Source organism: Cetorhinus maximus, chromosome 1, assembly GCF_964194155.1.
Source record: "Cetorhinus maximus chromosome 1, sCetMax3.hap1.1, whole genome shotgun sequence".
Taxonomy (NCBI): Eukaryota; Metazoa; Chordata; class Chondrichthyes; order Lamniformes; family Cetorhinidae; genus Cetorhinus; species Cetorhinus maximus.
The window spans coordinates 176,908,119-176,927,965 of NC_135879.1; the positions used below are offsets into that span (position 1 = coordinate 176,908,119).

Here is a 19,847-nt window from a genome sequence, read left to right on the forward strand (position 1 = left end):
CACTGTTGATATCAGGGAAAGGCATATCCACACCAGACTTCCAGTAATGGCCAGGTAAGAGGCTTATACTCACATCACTCCTTCTAAGAGAGTACTTTCAGCACTAAACAGATTGCCAACTTCTTGGACTTCACTCACTTTGAGCTGCACTCCCCTGCTGTTAGCCTTCACCATGGCAAGGATGCAGCTACTTTAGCTCTCCACCTTGCAGGGGTCAAAATATTTTTTTCCAAGGGCTCTGCTTAAGATTTTCTTGAGGGAAAGTTTTTGATTTTTGGGGGCTACATTTTGATTTTCAGGGGCTCCTTTTTCATTATCACTAGCTCTTTTATTAGGTGATGCGGTCACATACTAATATTACTTTCTGTATTTGTGGGTATGGGGTATTTGGACTTGGACAGAGCAGAATTAGAAAAATCCATCAATACCCTCAATAATCATTACCCCTCCAGTAAAAGTAAAGCTACAACACACAACACAACAACACACACATTAATTTCCTAGCCGCCACATTATCTAAATTAGTACATGTAAACAATAGGCATAAGTGAGCAACAAAAGTTTCTTTTTTCAAAACAACTGACACACACTTCTACAAAAAGTCATCACCCTAAACATGCCTTCTTTGGACTGGTTTGGTCACAGATAATGTGTTTTTATCCCATATACACAAATCTGGTAGATTTTAACCAAGCAGTTACTACCCCTTTTACTGCATTTTCAATTTTAATCTCAGATTTAAATTTAACAATTGATCTAGCATTGATATTGATCGAGCATCAATTACTGCTTGCGGAAGAGGTTTCCAAAATTCTACCACCCATTGTGTGTAGAAGTGTTTCCTAATTTCACTCCTGAAAGATCTGGTACTATTTTTTAGATTATGCTCCTTAGCCCTAGACTCTCCTAAATAAATTGATCTCATTACATTTCATTACAACTTCATTACATTTCCTTCATTACAAAAGTAACTACACTTCCAGCATCCACAGTATTTTGATTTTATTTTACTATAAAAGTGCAAGTGGTTCATTAGTATTTGGGATCTAAGTATATGAAAAATGGTTGCATGTTTGACTCTAACACAATCACTACACCCCAAGTAATTCACAGTATGTGAAACGCTTTGACATGTGATAACACATAAATGCAAATCTTTCTTATGAAATAAAATTGTTCAGTATTAAATTATCCAATTAACTCAGTGTTCATTGGAATTGCATCCACTACATTTTTTCCCATTTGGTAGCTCCTGAACTTATGCAGCCTTAAGCTATAGGCTCCACATTGAATTGTAAGACATTCATTACCTCAGTGACTTTCACGTTTTCCTGGCTCCCAGTTAGCTAAGCATTCCTTTGTTGACAGGTTTGTTCTCTCTCCCTCAGCCTCTCTCCCCTTCACAGCCTCTCTCCCCTTCACAGCCTCTCTCCCCTTCACAGCCTCTCTCCTCCTTCGCAGCCTCTCTCCTCCTTCGCAGCCTCTCTCCCCTTCACAGCCTCTCTCCCCTTCACAGCCTCTCTCCTCCTTCGCAGTCTCTCTCCTCCTTCGCAGCCTCTCTCCCCTTCACAGCCTCTCTCCTCCTTCGCAGCCTCTCTCCCCTTCACAGCCTCTCTCCCCTTTGCAGCCTCTCTCCTCCTTCACAGACTCTCTCCCCTTCACAGACTCTCTCCCCTTCACAGACTCTCTCCCCTTCACAGACTCTCTCCCCTTCACAGCCTCTCTCCTCCTTCACAGCCTCTCTCCCCTTCACAGCCTCTCTCCCCTTCACAGCCTCTCTCCCCTTCACAGCCTCTCTCCTCCTTCACAGCCTCTCTCCCCTTCACAGACTCTCTCCTCCTTCACAGACTCTCTCCCCTTCACAGACTCTCTCCCCTTCGCAGCCTCTCCCCCCTTTGCAGCCTCTCTCCTCCCTCACAGCCTCTCTCCCCTTCACAGCCTCTCTCCCCATCACAGCCTCTCTCCCCTTCACAGCCTCACTCCCCTTCACAGCCTCTCTCCCCTTCACAGCCTCTCTCCCATTCACAGCCTCTCTCCTCCTTCACAGCCTCTCTCCCTCACAGCCTCTCTCCCTCACAGCCTCTCTCCTCCTTCACAGCCTCTCTCCCCTTCACAGCCTCTCTCCCCTTCACAGCCTCTCTCCCCTTCACAGCCTCTCTCCCCTTCACAGCCTCTTTCCCCTTCACATCCTCTCTCCCATCACAGCCTCTCTCCTCATTGCAGACTCTCTCACCTCTGTCGCTCCAGTGCTAAGGCTGATGTGCCACCACTCACTTTCCTACTGCTCATTTTCCTCCAATCTCAGGCTGTTTCTCTCTCACATTTGCTGCTGATAGGCTCACTATGCAATCAAGCCTATCAGCAGCAAGTGCGGGAGAAAGACAGCCTGTGATTGGAGGAGCAGCTCCTCATAGATTCTGTCACATATGGGGGCAACTTTTTTCTCATTGATCACCCAAGTGATCGAATTTTGTTGGGCATTTTGGGGGTTTTCAAGAGCAAATTTGCCCGCCACCCCCATGCATTTTGAACCCTGCTATCTTGCACCTCAGATGAAGAACAAAAGGAGCAGCAACACCAACAGGTAGCAGCAGCAGGCACAACAGCAGCAGCAACACCATCAGAATCACAGAATCACAGAGTGCAGAAGAGGCCCTTCAGCCCATCGAGTCTGCACCGACACGTGAGAAACACCTGACCTATCTACCTAATCCCATTTACCAGCACTTGGCCCATAGCCTTGAATGTTACGATCTGCCAAGTGCTCATCCAGGTACCTTTTAAAGGATGTGAGACAACCCGCTTCCACCACCCTCCCAGGCAGTGCATTCCAGACCGTCACCACCCTCTGGGTAAAAAAGTTTTTCCTCACATCCTCAGCTGGATTCTCCTCAGCCAAATGTCCCTCCTGAGGGAAGATAGGATGGATGCAGAGATCCAGCTGGAAGGAGACGAGACCCTCAACACAGGGCCTACACACAGAAGACTGTTTTTACATTTTACTTTGTTTAATTCTTTATTTTGTAAAATTTTAAGTTCCAGAAAAAAAGCAGATGAAAACAAATCTCAAAAAATATTGTGAGTTATTTGTGGTGCCCAGATTACATAACCACAAGGTGATATACTTTCACTGTTAAATCACTACAAATCCTTGTTACATAGCATTACAGCTCTAACATTGAAAATACCTATCCCAACACTATCTACAAAAGTCACAGGAACTGTCAGTTCTTATAATGGGCTTTTAATGAAACAGGTGGTTATAGGTACTGAATTTAGTATTCACAGTGATATCTCCCCAGCAATTAACATTTAATTTCCCTCAGAAGTTACCTAAAGTCAACTATTCTCAGATAAATGTCAGCAGCTTTGACGGTATCTTTCAGATTACTCATATCAGCACCTTTTGCAGTCACTAGGAAGAAAGTAAGCTGAAGTAGTACTGTATAATGATAAAGCATTTGAAATTTCAGGAATGTAAATCTTTGGAAACTTTTGAAAGATTGTATTGTTGATAAATAGATTTAACATTAACTTGCTTGTAATACAATGCTGAGGATGATTAAATGCATGATTCACTTATGATAAACACCTCTAATTAATGAACATATAGAATGGCCAAGGTCAGTGGGTCTGTGCCAATAGCACTCCACTATTATGGTACTATTTTTTATTCATTCATGGGATGTGAGCAATGCTGGCTAGGCCAACATTTGTTGCTCACTCCTAATTGCCCTGAGAAGGTGGTGGTGAGCCGCCTTCTTGAACCAATGCAATCCATGTAGTGTAGGTACACCTTAGTGCTGTTAGGAAGGGAGTTCAATCTTTTTGACACAGTGACAGTGAAAGTACGACAATGATATCGTTCCAATTCAAGGTGGCGTGTAGCTTGGAGGGTAACTTGCAATGGGTGGTGTTTCCATGCGTTTGTGTACCTCATTCTTCTATGTGATAGAGGTTGTGTGTTTGGAAGGTGCTATCAAAGGAGGCGTGGCAAGTTGCCTGAATTTCCCAGGTTCAGTTGCTGGTCTGTCTTGAGTTAACTAATCTCAACAAGAGCAGTTGTAGGGAAACAACAAATTACCTCAGCCAGAGTTTCCACTCCTGATCATGGTCCTATGACTGGTGCAGAAAAGTGGATATCACGTGACGAGTGGACTGAGCTGATCCCTTTTTTTTGTAGTGAAATATCTTGCCAACATTCATTGTCTGGGTTGAAGCAAAGCCACTTTGACAAAGTACCAGAAAATGACTAGCACCCCAGCAATGCCTTTGTTAGACAAGGGAAAAACAGCAGTTTGAGCGCTTACATGAGAAGGCCTGTGACAATATTGCGTTAAGCTTAATTGCAATCAAAAAAGCAAGTGATAATAATGTCAAAGATCATTTAAAATTACAAATATTTTAAGCTTCATTTTACAACAATTTTTTCTTTAATGTTAGAACATCCCTATAAGGGGCTATATTTTAGGGGGGGCACCATGTTCATCACCCCTCCTGCCTCCCAAACAAAAAGTCTGTTGGCAGCATGCCCACAAAAAAGCCAGCTGCCCCATAGCCATTTTACACTTGGTGGAGTATTAATTGGTTCAGGGTGAGACTTCCATTTCTAATCTGAGGAGGAAGTCCTGCCTTAAAGAGCTGCCAGCCAATCTGATTAGCCAGCAGCTCTATAGCCCAGCAGCGCCAGGTTTGAGCGGTGGCCATTGTTGGGAGTGCAGCCAGTCCCAGTGGTTATGGAAGCCAGCCTTGAGTTAATCTCAGGTATCAGCTGTGGCTGGCTGGCAGACTACAGCAAGTAGGGTGAGGGAGGTGGGGGGCAGGATGGTTAAAGGAGGTATCACCTTGGGGCATGTCTCCAATGGACACAGGGGACTTCCCCCAAAGGTGGCTCCCCCTCCACTTCTTGCCTGACGCCCTAGCCCAGTAAAACCTACCAGGCTACCTGTTTGGCCTGGGCCTCCCTTGCCATGGGGTAAAATAGCAGCTGAAGCACAATGAGGCACTTAAGTGGCCATTAATTGGCCTTTTAAGGCCTTCAATAGGCCCAAGGGCAAGCAGGCCACCCAATGACTCCACCACCCCCTTTAAATTGGGAAACTGGTCAGGGGTGGGCTGGAAGCCCACTGCCTTCAAACATGCCAGCGGAGGGCCATAAAATCCAGCCCACGATTACCTTTGGATCAGAATTCCAACCCATCCTAATGATGTCATCTCATCAGGCTTTCACTGCAATTTAATGCAGCAACAACATAATTAGAATTTCTGGATGTTCATCTCCATTTAAATGGAGACAACGCTACCACTTTTGTGGTAATAATTGTAAGAACTATAATTCATGTCTTATACACCATCAGTGCTTTGTATTTCTGCTGCTGCCTTTACAGCACATTTCCTTTTTGATTTGGGGAATAAATTGTTGCTTTTAAAATGTCGTTGCAGATTCTTTCCCCCATCACCCCTCCCTTCCCCCAACCATAAACGTTTGCACCTTTAATGAAAGGTTCACGCTTACTGCCCTCTTCTCTTTACATAGGTACCTGTAAGCAGACAGATTCAGAGGGGACAAAACCTTGGTTGGGGCAGTGAAACTAAGTTACCTTTTTGTATCTCATTTGGTCAATGCTAAGTCAGCTGTTTTGATCACTGAAGCAGATGAAAGCACCTAGCTAGAATTTTAAAACCTAAGAAGTGAGTCATTCTTTACAGGGTGAAATCCAAATCCAGTTTTATTATGTTGTCAATACTCTGCAGAGATTCACTTCAGCTTGTTAACATGATAGCAGACAGATGAGGTGAAGTAAAAAGTACTGGTCTGTGAAAGCCAAGTGAAGGGAAATTGAACAGAACTCTCAAGTTACTCAGGTGAGTCTCAAACCACAACTGGAGACCCAGCCAATGGCCAAAGTGATGCAAGTTCCATTTGGCTAAACTGAACACTTTGACATGGTATCCAACTGTCTGTACAAAAGAGTAGATTTGCAGTTTCTTTTGTGGGCTCTCAGTACAATGAACAAAGACTTCTTAAAAAAAAGAGAAAAAAAAGGTGCACAATAGTAAAGGAAGAGAATGTGCAGTCAGTAAGAGCACAAAGCCCTTAGAAAGCATGAATCACAGTACACATCATGCATTGTAGAGAGATTCCTTTGGTGAAATTTTATAAAACAGACATTCTTAGACAGTCTCTGGATTTCTGAAACAGTGGCTATTTCATTTTCTTGAATTTAGTCTCAAAAACTTGTGCCTTCAATTCAGCTCGTCAATTTGGTAAGTTCCCTGGGGAGGTTGGACCCAAACGAATTTGCATTCTGTGATTAGCTTCAGTAGTGCATTAGGAAGTTTGATTCGCTTGTGTTTGAAAACTACAATGATTTTTTTCTAAAGCTGTGCCAAGCTTATTGTGTGTGTGGGTTAACTTTTTAACTAGAACTTTATATAGTATAAACTGAGTTGCAGCTTTTCTTCCCTTTTGTAATTTCAAACACTAATTCTGAATTTAAATCCAAAATAAATAAAACTTTATAGTTCATTTCAAGGATATTATGAATTAAATAAGTTGGACTATTGTTCATTTTTGCTAATATTACTTCATAATAATAATAGGAAATATATTGTGGGTTAATTTCACTAAGATTCAATGAAACAGAAATATAGGAATGTCGAAAATGCTCTCATAAGCTAAGGGCTCCAGAAAGAATCTTTTACATAATAGAAGCCTCAAAGTGGTTCTGAAGCAAAAATAACCAGACAGCAAGATGTGTTAATGTTGGTAATTGAAGATGATAACAAAGGGTTGGATTTGAGACTTTTGAATAAAGGAGTAGAATTTCGAAAGGAGACAGGGTTAGAGAGCATTACAGAATGTAAGCAAAAAAGAGCTGAAAGCTATTAGGGCAAAAGTGAAGGCCAGAGCTCAAAGAGTAGACAGATACACATTGCAACATAAGGATGAGTAAAGTTGCAACAGTTGGGGAGCAATGAGGCTATGGGGAACTTATAGATAAGAAACAGGATTTTGATGTGCTGGAGGGCTGAGGAACCAACAAAGATTGGTGAGGACAGGGATGACATAGGAGCTGCATTTAATGTGGAATAGGATGTGTGCAATGGAGACAATTTGACTATAGAAGGCTAACAAGAAAAACATTGTGAGATGATTCTGGACTCCAACTCAATATTCCAAGGCTCAATGTTCTGAAATTGGGGGGTGTACATGATGTGCTTTAATATAACAGATAAAACTGCCAGCTAATCAACCCCCTTTTCTCCTGCAGCATAAATTGTTGTGATTGTTTGAAATGTAATATTCTTGCATTTGTCCTAATGAGTACAAGACAAAAAGCTTCAGCAACATGTCTCTCTTTTCAGCAATATTCAAGTTCTGTACTAAATAGTGACTGTTTCATAAGTTTAACTTGTAACAATATCATTATTTTATTTATGTGATAATTTAAGTATTTGATAGCGAAGGTTGAACGGTTGCAGAAGCTGATTTAGCTGTTTCACAAAAAACTAATTTTAATAACAGTTGCTTATGTAGAAACAATATCTGATATAAACTAAACAAATGGGTCATTTACATAAACGACATAGATGACTCTTTGGAGGGGAGGATTAGTAAATTTGCGGATTGGCCGGATGATTAACAGTGAGGATGAGTGTCTTGCGCTACAGGAAGATATAGACGGGATGGTCAAATGGGCAGATAAATGGAAGATGGAATTTAAACCTGAAAAGTATGAGGTGATACACTTTGGAAGGAGTAATTTGACAAGGAAGTATTCAATGAATGGCATGGCACTAGAAAGTTCTGAGGAACAAAGGGACCTTGGCGTGTGTGTCCACAGATCTCTGAAGGCGGAGGGGCATGTTAGTGGGGTAGTGAAAAAGGCATATGGGACACTTGCCTTTATCAATCGAGGCATAGATTACAAAAGTAGGGAGGTCATGTTGGAGTTGTATAGAACCTTGGTGAGGCCAAAGCTGGAGTACTGTGTGCAATTCTGGTCGCCACATTATAGGAAGGGTGTGATTGCACTGGAGGGGACGCAGAGGAGATTCACCAGGATGTTGCCTGGGATGAAACATTTAAGTTATGATGAGAGGTTGGATAGACTTGGGTTGTTTTCGTTGGAGCAGAGAAGACTGAGGGGTGACCTAACCGAGGTGTACAAGATTATGAGGGGCATGGACAGGGTGGATAGGGAGCAGCTGTTCCCCTTAGTTGAAGGGTCAATCACGAGGGGACATAAGTTCAAGGTGAGGGGAAGGTGGTTTAGGGGGGATGTGAGGAAAAACCTTTTTACCCAGAGAGTGGTGACGGTGGTGAATGCGCTGCCTGGGAGGGTGGTGGAGGTGGGTTGCCTCACATCCTTTAAAAAGTGCCTGGATGAGCACTTGGCACGTCATAACATAACAAGTATGGGCCAAGTGCTGGTAAATGGGATTAGGTAGGTAGGTCAGGTGTTTCTTACGTGTCGGTGCAGACTCGATGGACCGAAGGGCCTCTTCTGCATTGTGAGATTCTGTGATTCTGTGATTCTGTAAGCTGTTTTTGAGAGAATGATAGAGCGCACAGCCTCAGCAGCTCATCATAACACCTGGTGGAGGGGACCGAACGGGGTGTTTTCCTCTTTACACCAAACCATTGAAAAGGAATCAAGCTTCTCGAGTCTTGCTTCACGAGCTTACATATGGCAGGGCCTATGAACTATCTGCCACCATTGACTGCCATAGGCCCCAACCCAAGCTGGATTGGATCTTAAACACACAGGGCAGGCAGCCCACATCTGTAAGGGCGCTTTGGTGGTGCTTGGCCTCTTCTGCCAATGAAATCAGAGCACACACATCCATTCAGCCAGGCCTGCAAAAGCCTGAAGAACAAACAAAGGTATTTTAGTAATGCTCCAAAGGGAGCTACATGCCTGATTGTTGAAGATAATCAATCCCTTCTGGGATTTATTAACTCTCCTTTGAGCATTCTTGAGACCTTTATGAGGACCTCAAAGGAACTCACACCAGCTCTCAGCTGATCAGAGTTCCATTGGGCATAATGAGGTTGGAATGGGCACAATTCCGGGGATAGCTGGATTTCACATTAGATTATGCACCAAATCACAGCCTACTCCCTCCACCCCTAACCTCCACCACTGCCCCAGCAGATGATCCAACCAGTCTGCACCCTCCCTAACAACAGGAATTTCAGGCCAACATATTCTACTAAACTGTCCTTGGTTTATAATAATAACCTTGCAAAAGATTTCCCCGAATCTTCCAAAGAGTGGTAATTGCCACTCCTCTCCCGCTATTCTGCTCCATGCATTTCTGGTAAGCATAGCTGAAATGGAGCTGCTTCCTCGTAGCGCTGGATCTCCAGGGAAGACAAGCCACACCCACTTTTTACGACACAAGCTGCCGTATTCTGGTAAATAAAGTGTTTAAATTTCCCAAAACTTCTTTATAAAGCTGTGGAGTGAAGGTAAGTGGGTAAGGGGGTAGGGTAGCAGGTTAGTAGGGTGGCAGGAGGTAGAGTGACAGGGAGGCAGGTGGGTATGTGTGGCAGGTGTGTAAGGTGGGTAGGTGGGTAAGGTGGAAGGTGAATGAGTGAGTGGGTAGGTGGGTCGGTGGGGGTAGTCGGGTTGGTTTGGGAGGGGTTGTCAGGTCGGGGACTAGTCAGGTTGGGTCGGGGGTCATGGGGCAGGTCGGGTGGTGGGCGACAGTCAGGTCGGGTTGCGGGTAGTTGGGGGTTGGGGGAGGAGCCAGGGGTGAGGGAGGTAGTCGGTGGGGCAAGGGAGATTATTTGGGTGGTGGGGGCTAGTCAGGTCCGATCAGGGGAAGTTGGGAGCTGGGGGTGGAGTCATGGGTGAGGGAGGTAGTCAGCGGGGGGATCAGGAGGGTGATCGGGCTTTAGGGCAGTAGTCGGGTGGCAGGAACTGGTCAGGTCAGTCAGCGGGAATCGGGAGGTAAGGGAGCATGAGTCAGATCAGGTCGGGGGCTAGGCAGCTCGGGTCAGGGGGAATCGGAGGGTCAGGGAGGGTGAGTCAGATCAGGCCAGGGGCTAGGCAGATCAGGTCAGAGAGGAATTGGGGTGCAGTCAGGGGGGTCAGGTGAGGAGTCAGAGGCTGAGGGGGAAGCCACGGTGTCAGGGGGTTAGTTGTGTGGTGGGGCTAATCTAGTCAGGTGAGAGGGGGAGTTGGGGGATCAGGGGAGGAGTTGGGGAGTGCGGAGGGTAGTCATGGAAGTCTGAGGGAGAATCAGGGGGGTCAGTGTGGGTGATTGGGCGGGTCAGTTGTATAGTTACCCAGGAGTTAGACTAGGATTTTTCTGTGTAACATTTTCTGGGTAACTATCCGGGTAAGTAAGTTGGAATTGTCCAAAGTCACCGACTCTAACTCAGAGTTGGCGACCTTCTCGGAAGGTCCAGTAAGTAAGAGATTGTTTAGGCTTCCCGGGCAATTCCCACAGAGTCATTGGAGCTTCCCATGGGTCCCATGGCACATCTTCTGGGGTATGTCCAGTCTCCGACGGTCCAGAGACTGGAAGATCTGGGCCATAATTTTATTTAATTTTATGTAGAGGAACAATTGACAGTATGGAATTAACTCCTTTATGCAAATGGACAATAAATATACATATTATTTTATGATTTCACTTGAAGTAATGAAGAGAGGAAATTTTCCCTTTTGCTTACTCAATTATTAATAATAGTCAAGAGTCCAGTGGTTGGAAAAAGCTATGAAATTGGTCAAGGCATTCAATGCTTTCTTGCTTAGAGAGTGTGCAATCCATTGTAATAGGGTCAAAAAAAATATTGGTCTAGGAAATCCTCAAGGTTGCAATTCATACTGAACTCACAGCGGGTGGGAAGGAACAATGGAATGGACCTTTGACAATGTTGGTGCATCAGCAGTGCCCTCTGTATAATGAGCTCTAGAAATATCACTGTAATCTGGCCTACTGGTTCAAGGTTGCTGAATATCAACCCCCCTCTACCATAGGAATCTGATTGCCCCCTAGCCCTACCCCGCCACCACACCCAAACTCCCTGGTTCAGAGGCCTTCTTTGAAATTGTTTTTAAAATCCCTTCCCCACAAATTCCACAGGCTGAATTTTCCTAGCTCCATGCAGACAGGCCAGGAAAGTAGTGGGAAAACCTGTCGGGACAGCTCCCGTCATCTCCTGCCTCAGGCCAACTTTCCCAGGGGAATCAGCAGCCCACGCCAGAGGAGGGCAGACAAAAGCTCCAATTAAAGCCCCAATCAAGGGCCATGATTGCACGCCCATGGAACTTTCCCAGCCTTGGACATTGTTCCCCTAGTTCATTCCGGAGTATATAAGCTACAGGCTGGAGAGTTATTGACGATTCCTCCCAAACATCCAATGACAGAGCCACAAGGCTGAAATGACCACAGCCATAATCATTCCTGCGGAAGGCTTCATCCTCCATTTTGAGATGCCCTCGGACTTTCCTCATGGCCTCAGCAGTGTTTCCCTCTCCCAGTCAGGCAGCTGGCCATTCAGTTCTGTGGGCCCTACCACGGCCCAGTCCAACTGTCTGCCTTGGAGAAAGTGCCAGCAAAGACAGGATTTTCATTCTGGGGGGATGGGGGTGAGTTGGAGGGGGGTGCGGTGGGGGGTGCTAATTGGAGTCGGGCTCACCTCCCCTAGCAAGAGTTTGGAGGTTAGCCACAGGGGCTGCTGAGCACTGTGGTGAGCAGCTTAAAAGGCCCAGTTTGGTGCTCTGGGACTTTGTCCCAGTAGTAATAATGACAAAAAAACAAAGAACATCTAACCCACATGCTTCACACCCCCTCACCCCCACACACTCCGCATGCCCCATCCATGCCTGCTCATGATTGACATGATGATTAACACTTTTATGGGGCTGTAGTGAAAGGAGTTTATTTAAGATAGTAGGACATTATGAATGAAATACTGTTTTTTAAATCTTGTTTACACATCTTATTGTTACACTTGGGTTAATTGGTTCTGTACAGGGTGTATAGTAGATGAATGGGCATGGAATTGCTATAGCTTGGCATGGAGTATATGAGGGACTATGGGAGGTGGGCTGAGCAGTGTAGTTTGGCATGGAGGTTATGAGGTACCATGAAGGATAGTTTGAGGGACATAGTTTGGCATGGAGGGTTTGAGGGGCCATGTGTGTGGGTGGAGGGTTACAGCTTATTATGGAGGGCATGGATACGATCTTTTGAACTTAGTTTTAAAAGGTTCCCTCATCCAGACAGTGGCTCACAACACCTCTGAGATGCCGTGAATTACAAGTCCTTTTAAAGCTGGTCTGACTCCATGAAAAGGCTAGGACATGCCTATCTCTGCAATGGAGCCAACCAGGTCCGGAGTGCAGGGTGCCGGCTCATGACCCACATCAGCCCCACCCTTAATCTGCACTGCTGAAAATTGGGGGCGCCGGGAATGGACTCGGGAATCCCAGAATTGGGTCCCGGCTGCCGTTTCTACACCCCCACAAAGTCTCCCAACTCCATGAAAATCCACCCTATTAGAACTAAAAATATTTTCTTAAAACAAATGTCAGCTACCCTTTAGTATCCTGGTCCATGCACTCACCATGACACATTAATGATCATATTGATCAAGCTAAATCATTGCTCAAGAGTACATTGTAGAAAAACACATCACCAAAGCATTTATTTACATAGAACTGATACCAGTCCCAAATTAATATAGAATGAGACCAGGGCTCTTCAATTTAAGATAGTCACTAATAAATCCAATAAGAAATTCAGAAAGTGGTGAGAATGTGGAACTCACTAAGCAAGGAATAGTTGAGGCAATTAGCACAGATGTATTTAAGGGGAAATTAGCTAAACATGAGGGAGAAAGGAATAAAAGGTATGTTGACAGGTTGAGATGATGTATAATGGGAGGAGGCTCAAGTGGACCATAAATACTGGCATCGTTTGGCCTGTTTCTTTGCTGTAGATATCAGTCAAGATAATATAACACATCTGCAATTCACTCTTGACATTTATTATTCAACATGTATGGAAAATGCCTCAAGAATAACTATTTCAATAGCTTCTGAGATAGCTAAAGATGTCAGCAATACACATTTAGGAAGAGAGGGAAGTGAGTGAGAAGGGGCAAGCAGTTCTTTCAAGGAACTAAGCTGTCCAGATATCTGATGTCTATGAGCCTCTGCCAAATGTAAAATCAAAAGAGATATCTGAAAATAAAAACACAATGACATTGTGGATCAGTTGTAATTTCTTCCATGATTTTTAAGTGCCATTCGGCACAATGTGCTATTAATGGCCTTACCTATAAACAGCAGAGCTCAGAATAAGTGAGATTTTAATAAAGCAAAATATTTGCTTTTTACTGCCTGTGTGTTAGAACAAATGGAATCTATGTTTTATCATAACTGAGCCTGAACATTTGCCATATAAAGGTGTGAAATAATATTTGGGCAAATTTTCCTTTTTAGCACTGAGGCATAAAACATCAGCTTGGTTGAGCGCATGGCAGGAAAATCCATTGGAATGGAACACAAGCCTGCAATGCTGTTTGCCCAATTTTCCATCCTATTCATTCTTGCCTCACAAGGAAAATAAAAACAAAATTTAAAATCTCCCTCCCGTCCTTCAAAAGCATCTTTGAAATCTACCTCTTTGATCACGTTTCAGTCGCCTCCCTTCTACCACCACGGCTCAATTTTCTTTGAGGTGTTGTGGAATGTTTAATTATGTTAAATCGACCATATAAATGCATGCTATTGTGTGCATTAAGGCTGAACACAGGTGAAAAGTCCCTGTGCCCTATTCAATGCTAAACATATCTTCATCTCCATATCTGACCAATTGCCAAGATCATGTTCTTGCACCCCAGGAACATTGCCCTCCCATGCCCCTGTCTCTCCTTCTCCAGTGCTGAGGCCCTCATCTATACCTTTGACACCTCAAGCCCACACACCCCAGCTCTAACCTATACAAACTCCAACTCACCTACATCTTTGGGGCATGTATTCTGACCAGGACAAGATCCCACACACCCTTCATCTCTTGCTGAACACTATTTTTTCCTGTTTGCTTATGCATCAACTGTAAAATCTCATGTATAATCCTCTTCATGCCCTTGCTTTATCCTATTTGTGTCATCATCTTCAGGCCTAGATCCCATCTTTGGTCCACTGCATATTCCTTACCCTCATTCACTCTTGATGCCGAAGCTTTCATGGAATTTAACTCTGGAATTCTCTTTCTAAATCTCTCTCCATTGAAAACTCTCTCTTCTTCTTCAAAAGCCATCCTCAAAACCCCCTCTTTGATCATGTCTTCTGTTACCACTATCTTCTCGCCTATCTCCTGCTCATTGTTGACCAATCCTACCGTAAAATGCTAAATGCTTTGGGACAGGGCTAGACAAATGTAAATAGTTGTGATTTATAGGCTTCAGTTGCATCCAATGCGCTGTTTAATTTAACTGCAACAAGTGGGAAAAACTATTTGATTTATGAGACAGTAGCAACTTAATTACCGCTTTCCTTTCCAAATTTATGTTCTTCTGCTGCTTGTATCACCCATGTTGCACTATCGCATGGGCAATAGGCCAAGCAAGTGACATGGTCCCAGCTCTTTGTCTATGAAGCTGTTTAAGCAGCCACCTACAGGGGTAATTTGGATAGATTCTGGATATCCTTCTTTTCCTCCCTCTAGAAAAGCATGGTATAAAAGGTTAATAGCTATGTTGCTAGAGTGCATCATCAGCAATGTCAGATGATGTCAGATCACATGTAACTAGAACCTGACGGAAGAAGATTATAATGGAGTCCTGCTAAAGTCTGTCTCTGTGAATAGTATATATAGTCGATGAATGTTCACTAGTTTGCAACAGCATGGTTTCAGTTCTCTTCTATCAAAGGCACCCAGAGCCCAGTCATGATATTAATACAAAAAGCACTTTGTATTTTCTCACAGTCTTCCCAGCAGCCCAGCTTTATATCTAGAGGTCATTACATAGGGAATTAACATGGTGCAAACCTGAGGGAAACTTTGAGAATGAGATCCCCAGGCCATTCTAGCATCTGACTGGGCAGAGGTCATACTTTCATTGGGAGAATGCTTTGTGACTGAAACAGAGGACAGAGGTGGGACAAGAAAATAATGAAGAAAATAAAGAAACTTCCTCTTCATTTATTCTTCTGCACAAAGGACTGCAACTAACTAAATAGTAACATAATACAGAGAAACCCACAAGGACAATGTAATGCATCCAGAATGAAAACACATAGGCCAGAATTGTTCCCTCATTGGGCAGGCTCGGCGCCACCTGTATGGATCATGAGTGGCAGCACTCAGCGCTACCTTTGTGGGCGAGCGGAGGAGGGAGAGCAGGCCTGGTGCGCAGTTCGCACATGCACGTGAAAGAGCGCTTCAATCTCCCTAAGGCACGGAGCTGTCTCAGGGAGATTGAAGCGCTTTTTAAAAGATTAATAAAGACAGTAAAAATTTAAAAATACATTTCCCCTCATGTGACTGTCACATGAGCTGGGACATGTTTTTAAGTCAAAAATAAAGTTTTTATTTAATGCTTATTTGCTTTAGAAAACCTCATCCCGCTCGTGGATGAGGTTTTCTAAAAAATGTAAAGGCCGCTTGGCCTTTTCGCCTGCCCGCCAACCATTAGGTTGGATGGGCAGCGTAAATTTGATTTTATTTAGCTTGTTAATGGCCTTAATAATCCTTTCAATTATCGGTGGGCGCGCAGCCAACCCTGGAACACGCCCGCCAAACGAAATATCGCATGAGTGCCAGATGACGTCGGGATGCACGCCTGACATCATCGTATGTCATTTTACGCTCGGGCGTGTTGGGCAAGCACCTACACGCCGAGCGTAAAATTCTGCCCATAGATTTACGCATAAAACTTTGCACAAACTGATATCCACACCTCAATTAGCACACTTAGCACAACTGTCAATATGGAAGAACTATGAGAAATAGGAAAAATACATTGACAGATCACAATTCTATATAAACACTTGTCTATATTTGTAAGGGTGGCGCATGTAAAGGTAGGTCTGGAACCGAGTATCGGCAAAATGTTTCTTTGGAGAAAGAAGGAAATGTCTGAGATCGGGATAGTGCTGTTTGCAGTCAAAATTTTGTTAGCAGCCAGTTACAGGGAAACACTAGTAGAATCTTGGCAACAGGTTACCTACCCCTCTTTGTTGTGGCATGGGGTGAAGCGAAAGAGATCAAAAGCAGGAAATAAAAATAAATTAAAATTAGAGGGGAAGCAAAAGATTAAAAAAATATTTATCTACCTCTAGTAAATGTTTGGGCCACTGAATGTGACCTAAAACCCATTTAATGCTGATATGAAGTATTTCAAATCAAACCACTTCTTTCAAGCATGACCTTTAACAACTGCATGCTGTTTGGATGGTTCCAAAAGACAACAATGTAGGGAGTCTCCACTGTTTACTTAGATAAAGATTTTTTTAAATTGCTAATTTTAGGAGTAAAATTGGATCCTATGAAATGCATAAGAAATTTGCTGGGCTGCTGTATAAGTGGTGATTTAAAATAGTATATTAGGATTCTGTGCTTGGATCAGTTTTGCTTGAATAAAATAAGTGTTTGTCCAGTCTCTAATGTGTATTGAAACAAAAATGACAACTGTAAAACAAAATTTCAGTTGTTAGCTTTAATTATTTGTAATATGTACTATAGGGAATATCTGGATCTGACATGGACTGAAATTAATAAAATTCAACCCAAAGAATTAGTTTCATACTTTGTACTCCATAGCTTCAATGGTGAAAGTCCTATGGCTGAGCAAGTGCAGGAACACTTAATTTTGCATTTTGCTACATATTGCAATTGAGGAACAAACAATTTTCAGCTTTTTTAAATCCATGGTTCACTATTTACAGGCTGCAAAACCACCATTTTATATTTGCCACCCAGAAGAGGGACGTTGTGTTTCCCGTTGTGTTTGAAAATATATGGGTTTAAAAATAGTCTCCATCTGGCATCTTGTAGTTCCAGAGGTGGAAGTTATTTGTATATTAAAAGTGTTATTTTGATGGAGTGACACCAGGTCTAACCAGATAACAGTTCGGAAATGACAAGAACCTTTAGCTTAGTGGTAGTTTCTGTCTCTGAGTCGGAAGGTGCAAGGTTTGAACACTGCTCTGACGGTCCTGATGAGTGAAGACTGAAGCTCAAGCGGGCTCTTCTGAACTGGCATCCAGTGGGATACTTGTACAGCCCAGTGAACTATTTCTGCCCTCCTCCATTACAATGGTTATAGGAGCCCACAAAAGTATAATGATGGTTAAAGCCATGAAAGGAGTTGTCCTATTGAAGACTGTTAATCAGCCTGTGAATCCTACCACTACTACACACTATTCTCCCTGTGAAGAGGTTATAACAGCTTGGAAAAATAAAGATAGGTTTCTTGGCTCTAAAATGTCAATATGTTTGTAAAATGCTGCTGCCATAAAAGTACCCAATGATTTCTAAATATATCCATTAAGCAAGCTTTAGTTTATAGCAGTAGCTGGGAAGACATTTGTCTTACGCCGCCACAACAAACATAAAAGAGAGCTCAGTACATCTGGGTAAAACTTACAAAAAACATCCTAAAATTTCAAGTTCTGACTGAAAACATAAATAGTAATTTGTTCAAATTGTCAGTTTAGAAAAAAAGTAAGTGCTATTTTCCAACTTCTGATCCAGAGTCACTCACACCACTTTAAAAGAATATCACAGTTCTTGAACTTGTTTTAGTATAAAATTACAGGCATCAATCTTCTAAGAAAACTTCTAACCAGTAAGGAAAAATCAGAATAGCTTATTTAATGTCACTGGTGTGCCCACTGAACAATAGTTTCATAATCTTCTGAGTTGTTCAAATAAACTTTCTGCTGTATGCTTCACCATTAATCCGATTATAATATGTAGCATTTAATTTTGTATTCATCCTGCAAATGAGAAGTGGAAGAAGTTCCCATACTTCACAGGGCATGTAAATCATACCATCACTTAAACCTAGAATAACTGCCAGAGTAGCTTTATCTAGGTGTCGCTGAGTAGGCTTTGACATCTACTGTATTTATATTGCTGCACATCTGGACCTACGGCACATCCAGCTGCGCAGGCATCCAGGTACCTTGAAATGTGGTGAGGATCAAAAGCTAAACTCTGTGGTACGACTATAGGCGAGAGTATATACCACAGCAACAGCAATGAGTGTCCCACTGGTGTGGAGCTCATGGCCAGAAGGGAGAGTTGTTGCACCATTGTCAGTTTATAGCACAAGTTTCACAAGTTGAATTCATTATAACTGCATTGCAGAGCAAGGCTTATACTATAATTGGGGCTTTAGTGAATCCTACCTCTGTGAGGAATGGGTAAGGATTTACAGTAAATGAACAGTGACTTAATCAGTCTTTAATGTCAATATAACATTTGTTTTAATTTCAGTGATGTTGTTAGCATTGTAAAAAAAGTAGCAAAATATTTTTAAAAATTAAAAAGCATGTCAATGGCATGTATGCTGTTAGTATCATGCCAGTTTGACATTAAAATGTATCCTGATGGCAACTGCTGATACTTAGGTCAGAACTGAGAGAGGTTGTATAAGGCTTTGGGGATCTTTGAAAGGATCATACCAGGGAAGCAATTCTCAGTTATTTAATCACAAGGCTGATTGCCTTGCTCAGTGGTCAAGGTGGGAAATGTCTGGCAGTTCACAGAGAGTTAATTTCAATCAGTGCGGTTTAGTGAAGAATGTTATTGTCTGAACGTTGATAGCAGAGTGACAGATTCAGAGGCCTCCCTGCTGGAGCTTTCAGTCTCCTCTTCTGTCTCTTATGACTGTCTTTCTCACCAAAGGATCTGCAGCCACCTCTGCCCTGAATTGAAGCCACCTTTCCTATTCAATCACGGTGCAAAACAACAATAAAAGATCTGTGCTTTACCAATCAGATCATAGAGACAGGCTTTTTTATATACTTTATAAAAGCAGACACTGAAGAATGGAATAAAGGGTAATGTCTTAAATACTACCTGACCAAATAAACTGAATGTTCACCATAATGGTTATCTAAAAAAAGTCAACTGTAAACATGTAGCTTTCTAACAAAAAACAAAATAAGATTAATTTAAACTCAGCCCTTAATTTGAAACTTTGCATTAAGGACAATCATTTTTCTCAAATAGGACAGAGAAACAATTAATAAAGGAGTCTATTAAGGTCTGATTGTTGCCACTAAGAGGGAGGTAGAATTTCAGTCCTTTGAAGTAACTGAGTATGAATCAGGCCTCATTACAGAGATATAATCTACATTCATACATTTATGTTAGTGACTTGCATCTATTGGGAGAGATTGAATTCCGTTACATAGTCCATCTTTACTCTACAACTTTTCTCAGGCTTTCTCAAGTTAATCCAGTAGGTGACCCAATAATACAATGCAGTGGGACACTGAGGGACACTGCGATACTGATGCAGTGGATGGGATTGAAAGACAAAGGAGAAAAAAAATCTATAAATTTTAAATGACTCATAAATGTGTCTGGTTATCTATTATACAGATAGCATCACAAATTTCCCTAGAATGTGTTTTCTACATGCTTTGCCTATTGTTAAAGAGAAAAGTATTGTGTTTTTATGATCAAAACATTTGTAATGATACAAAATGCATGAGCTTTGAAGAGAAAATGTAACCCTGAGAATGAGTCATGTTAGTAATTACAAACTGTTTACAGAGGTTTCTTTAATCCTGTGATCATAAGAAACTCTTAAACTGACTGAATCCTTACATGGTTAAAAATAAAAAGCAGTGACTAGAAGT

General features: G+C 42.6%; 1 protein-coding gene across 1 annotated transcript in view; it reads left to right on the plus strand.

Annotated features, from left to right (window-relative positions):
• The window catches only part of LOC144685525 (fibroblast growth factor 10-like), a 187,632-nt gene that overhangs the window by 21,794 nt on the left and 145,991 nt on the right, over positions 1 to 19,847 (plus strand). The gene's annotated exons all lie outside the window — the stretch shown is intronic.